Raw genomic sequence first — 6,000 nt, forward strand, 5'->3', positions numbered from 1 at the left:
TAAAGCCTCCTTATGAAGGGGCGCCCCCGCTCGCTCGAGTGGGGGGATGACTTCTGCAGTTCTCAAGGGTCTGGCAGGAAGAGTGTCGAGAAAGATGGGTGATTTCCTCAATAGCTCTAGGGTACAAACTAGAGTTCCCTAGTTTTCTCAGATCAAACGTTCCCAAGGATCCAGAGAAAAAGAAGTCTCTCTTTCAAGCATTGGACTGTCTTTTGTCTCAAAAAGTGATCATGGTGGTCCCCATGGAAGAGCAGGGGTTGGGTTTTTATTCAAACCTTTTCACGGTGCCAAAACCAAATGGAGATGTCAGACTCATTCTAGATCTCAAGGATCTAAACTGGTTCCTGAATATCTGCTCTTTTCGCATGGAGTCAATTCGATCAGTTGTCTCCATCCTACAAGGGGGAGAACTTCTGGCGTCAATCGACATTAAGGATGCATACCTCCATGTGCCTATTTTCCCCGCTCACCAGAAATATCTACATTTCGAAGTAGAAAATCTTCATTTTCAGTTTGTAGCTCTGTCTTTCAGTCTAGATACTGCACCTCGGGTGTTTATAAAGGTCCTGGCCCCTCCTCTGGCCAGATTAAGGACCCAAGATATAACGATTATAGCTTACCTATATGATCTGCTCTTGATAGACCAGTCGGTTGCCCATTTAGACCAAAGTATGGTCACCACAGTCAACTACCTGGAATACCTAGGTTGGATTCTCAACCTAGAGAAATCTTCCTTAAAACCATCAAGGAGATTAGAATACTTGGGTCTGATCATGAATACAGCCCAGAAAAAGGTATTCTTGCCCCAGGCAAAGATCAGCGCCATAAAGGAACTGATTCAGGTGCTCAAAGCAAAGAAGAATCCTTCTATTCGGCTTTGCATGAGGTTGTTGGGAAAGATGGTGGCTTCATTCGAGGCCGTTCCTTATGCTCAGTTTCATTTAAGACTGCTGCAAAACAGTATCATATCGGCTTGGAACAAGAAGGTCCAAGCTCTAGATTTCCCAATGCGTCTGTCTCCAAAGGTGCGCTGGAGCCTCAGTTGGTGGTTGATAACCAAAAATCTGCAGAAGGGAAAATCCTTCCTACCAGCTACCTGGAAGGTGGTAACAACAGATGCCAGCCTTTCGGGTTGGGGATCAGTCCTGGAAGAGGCGACTGTCCAAGGGAAATGGCCCAGATCAGAAATTACTTTGCCCATCAGCATTCTAGAGAATCAGGCAGCGCGCTTAGCCTGGAGGGCCTGGACATTCAGGTTGCGGAATTGTCCTGTCAGGATCCAATCCATAATGCCACAGCAATGGCCTATATCAATCACCAAGGGGTACAAGAAGTCGTGCGGCACAGAGAGATGTGAATCATATCCTAACTTAGGCAGAAATTAATGTACCTTGCCTATCGGCAGTCTTCATTCCAGGAATAGAAAATTGGCAGGCAGACTACTTGAGTCACCAGCAGTTGTTGCCAGGAGAAGGGAGAATGGGCCCTTCACCCTGATATCTTCCTGGCATGGACCCTACCACCACGTCCAGACCTGCTCTCGCAGGGACCAGTATTCCATCCTACCTTACAAAAGCTAAATTTAATGGTTTGGCTATTGAGACCCACATTTTGAAGAAGCGTGGGCTGTCAGGTTCAGTGGTATCTACTTTGATTAATGCAAGGAAGCCGGTCTCTAGAATCATATATTATAGAGTATGGAAAGCATATGTTTCCTGGTGTGAATCCAGGGGTTGGCATCCCAGAAAGTATGTCATAGGTAGAATCCTTGACTTTCTGCAAATGGGGTTAGAGATGAAGCTGGCCTTGAGAACTATCAAAGGCCAGGTCTTCTTTGGTTCGTAACTTTATACAGGGGGTAACGCGGCTTAATCCACCGATTAGGTCACCCCTGAACCCTTGGGACCTGAATTTAGTTCTGTTGGCATTACAGAAACAACCTTTGAGCTGATACGTCATATCCCCTTGGTCCTTTTGATAAGGAAACTAGTTTTTCTGGTAGCCAAATCTTCTGTAAGAAGGGTATCAGAGCTGGCTGCTCTTTCTTGTAAAGAGCCATATTTATTCACAAGGATAGAGTAGTATTGCGTCCTCATCCTAACTTTCTACCGAAGGTAGTGTCAGGTTTTCATCTAAACCAGGATATTTTTCTACATTTGTTTTTTCCAGAACCCAGTTCTACGGAAGAAAAGTTGCTACATTCTCTTGATGTGGTGAGAGCAGTCAAAGTCTACTTGAAGGCGACTGCTCTGATTAGAAAAACTGATGTTTTGTTTGTGTTGCCTGAAGGTTCTAAAAAAGAACAGGCAGCATCAAAATCTACTATGTCTAAGTGGATTTGACAAGTAATTGTTCAAGCTTATGGTTTGAAGAGGAAGATTCCATCCTTTCAAATCAAAGCGCACTCCACCAGGGCTTTTAGTGCTTCATGGGCAGTGCATCACCAAGCCTCCATGGCTCAAATCTGCAAGGCCACAACTTGGTCTTCAGTCCATACATTTACCAAATTCTATCAGGTGGATGTAAAAAAGCATGAGGATATCGCCTTTGGGCACAGTGTGCTGCAGGCAGCAGTATAGGTCCTCTGGTCTCATGGTGCCCTACTTTTGTTGTGTCTCCCTCCCCTCAGTTAACATTGCTCTGGGACATCCCACATAGTAACTACTATGGCTCTGTACATCACGGGGTACATCACGGGGTACATCACGGGACACAGAGGTCCCTCCCCTCTTTTGATACACGTATATTGCTTTGCTACAAAAACTGGTACTCCCAGTAATGGGAGGGCTTATATAGGGAGTGAACTTCCTGTCTTAGGGGGTGCCAGTATCCATTACCTAAAGGTGGCCTATATAACCCACATAGTAACTACTATGGCTCTGTGTCCGGTGATGTACTCCAAGAAAAGGATTTTACAGGTATAAAAATCCTATTTTTTATATATTTTTTGGGGATATTTATTATAGCAAAAAGTAAAAAATATTACTTTTTCTTCAAAATTGTCGCTCTTTTTGTTTATAGCGCAAAAAATTAAAAATGCAGAGGTGCTCAAATACCACCAAAAGAAAGCTCTATTTGTGGGAAAAAAAGAATGTCAATTTTGTTTGGGTACATCTTCGCATGACCGCGCAATTGTCAGTTAAAGTGATGCAGTGCCGTATCACAAAAAATGGTCTGGTCGGGAAGGGGGTAAATTATTCTGGGGCTGAAGTGGTTAAACCCCTGTCAAGTTTTCTGGATAGTTGGGTCTGCATATGAATAAGGAAAATTTGAAATCAAAGAAGGATTATAATGTACAGTAGGTACTGAATGCTGAGATTATATATATTATCCACATGTATTTATCAGAATACAATATTATTGTTTTTTGTACAAAAATAAACTAATATTCTGCTTTCTTGATGATATCCCTTATTAGTGTTGACTAATGTTACCAAACATTGGACAATCCAGATAACACAAATGTACGTAAACTCTAATAATGAACTTCTTTTAATGGCTCCCTTTTGATCTTTTAAAGTAGATGTAAACCTGATTCATGAAATTTGACCTAGACACATATATCTGTAGTGTTTACTTATCTCTCTCCAAAGGCCTAAGTCCTGTGTCTTTTGGCTGTTTCGTTCCTCTGTTATCAGCATGATAACGTCTGACAAGTTCTCCGAGACGGGAGATAAAAGCAGACTGAAATTTGTGTTGGGGGGGTTGGTGTTATAAATAGATTAGCAGAGAGCTTGTCTTGCCACAGTACAGCTCTGAAAGTATATTCGTTCCTGTGTCTATGTGCAATGGGTGGGTGTGCCTTTCCTCCAATCAGCTGTCACACTGTGTAAGCCAAGAATGCACACCTACTGCTGAATGAGGAAGTAAAAATCCAAACACGATGTTAGGATTCTAAAGAATATATAAAGCTGAAGACAGCAGATATGCATGTAAAACTTATGTAGGGAGATTTGTTTCATCTTTTTGTATCATCTGAGGATGTTCACTTCACTGGGTATAGGAGAGGGTTTACATCCACTTTAAATATTCCATTAAAACTATTGTGTTATTTTTTATTGATAAGTACAAAAAATACCTATTGATTCTACCAACAATCCAGTGAGCTGATAACTTTTTGTGTTCTCTGCCTCTACTAACTGTTATCAGTTATGCCGCGTACACACGGTCGGACTTTCCGGCGGACTTGGTCCGGCGGACCAGAGTGTGCCGGACAATCCGCCCGTGTGTAGGCGCCAGCGGACTTTTGGGGAAAAAGTCCGCCGGACCAAGATTTGAAACCTGTTTTAAATTTATCCGCCGGACTCAGTTTCGGGCGGAAAGTCCGCTCGTCTGTGTGCTGGTCCGACGGAAAGTCCGCTCGTGTGTATGCTGGTCCGACGGACCAGATACGACGCGAGGGCAGGGTATTGCATCCCTAGGTGAATGGGTAGGGGTACCATGTACCCCATACTCATTCACATAGGGTGGGGGGGCGGGATCTGGGGGCCCTCTTATTAAAGGGGGCTCCCGGATTCCGATAAGCCCCCCGCCCGCAGACCCCGACAACCAACGGCCAGGGTTGTCGGGAAGAGGCCCTTGTCCTCATCAACATGGGGACAAGGTGCTTTGGGGTGGGGGGCCCCGCAGGGCGCCCCCCTCCCTCAAAGCACCCCCCCATGTTGAGGGCATGCGGCCTGGTACGGTTTAGGGGGGGGGGCGCTCGCTCGTCCCCACCCCCTTTCCTGACCGGCCGGGCTGCATGCTCGGATCGGGGTCTGGTATGGATCTTTGGGGGAACCCCACGCCGTTTTTTTCGGCGTAGGGGGTTCCCCTTTATAATCTATACCAGACCTAAGGGCCTGGTATGCCCCGCGACGGGGCTCGCAAGGTGTCAATCTTGCCGATAAAAGCGGCAAGATTGATTTCCTTTTCTAGTCCCGTCGCACATGAGTCACGTTCAAAATGAACGGACTTGTCCGTGTGTGGGCAAGTCCGTTCATTCTGAAAGTCCGCCGTACCTCCGGCGAAAGTCCGTCGGAAAGACGGGCGGACTTAGCCGCCGGAAAAGTCCGGTCGTGTGTGGGCAAGTCCGTCCGTTTTAAAGTCCGGCGCACCTGGCGGTCAAAGTCCGTCAGAAAGTGTGCCGGACCAAGTCCGCCGGAAAGTCCGACCGTGTGTACGTAGCATTAGTGTTTCAGTTAGTGCTGTTTCCAGCTTTATCTGTGAACTACAGAGCACCAACCCCCCTTCTCATCTCCATAATAGAGGGGTAAATGTTCTAAATGTTCCTTACTCCTAACACACTTTCTATTGTAGGAGGCAATACTGTTCCTCCATAGATACAGGACAGTGAGTGAGCATTGTCACCTTAGGACAAAAAGTGCTTTACAGGCAGGATCACCAGGTGGAAATTTAGGGAAATAGCCTGAAAAAAGAAAATGAATGCTGCAACTATGTCTATAAACTGGTAAGCTACACTATATTAAATTCTGCTTCTTGGGTTTAGATATGCTTTACCATTTAATAAATACGTCTTCCAATTCTTAAATTATAGGAAGCCCTAGACAAATATGCTATAATATAATATTTTGAGTCATCCTAACTGTTGGAAAACATTAGGACAAACAAGGCTTTCTTTTGGTGATAATGGGGGTTATTTATGAAAGGCTAATCCATTTTGCACTGCAAGTGCACTTGGAAGTGCAGTCGCTCTAAATCTAATGCCGCGTACACACGGTCGGACTTTTCGTCTACAAAAGTCCAACGGACGCTGACGGACTAAAGCTGGCTGGTAATCCGATCGTGTGTGGGCTTCTCCGGACTTTCAACGGACTTTTTCAGCCTCAAATCCGACGGACTTTAGATTTGAAACATGCTTCAAATCTTTCCGACGGACTCGAGTCCGGTCGAAAAATCCGCTCGTCTGTATGCTAGTCTGACGGACAAAAACCCACGCTAGGGCAGCTATTGGCTACTGGCTATCAACTTCCTTATTTTAGTCCGGTGTACGTCATCACG

The sequence above is a fragment of the Aquarana catesbeiana genome, linkage group LG08 (genome assembly GCF_042186555.1).
Source record: "Aquarana catesbeiana isolate 2022-GZ linkage group LG08, ASM4218655v1, whole genome shotgun sequence".
In the NCBI taxonomy this organism is placed as follows: domain Eukaryota; kingdom Metazoa; phylum Chordata; class Amphibia; order Anura; family Ranidae; genus Aquarana; species Aquarana catesbeiana.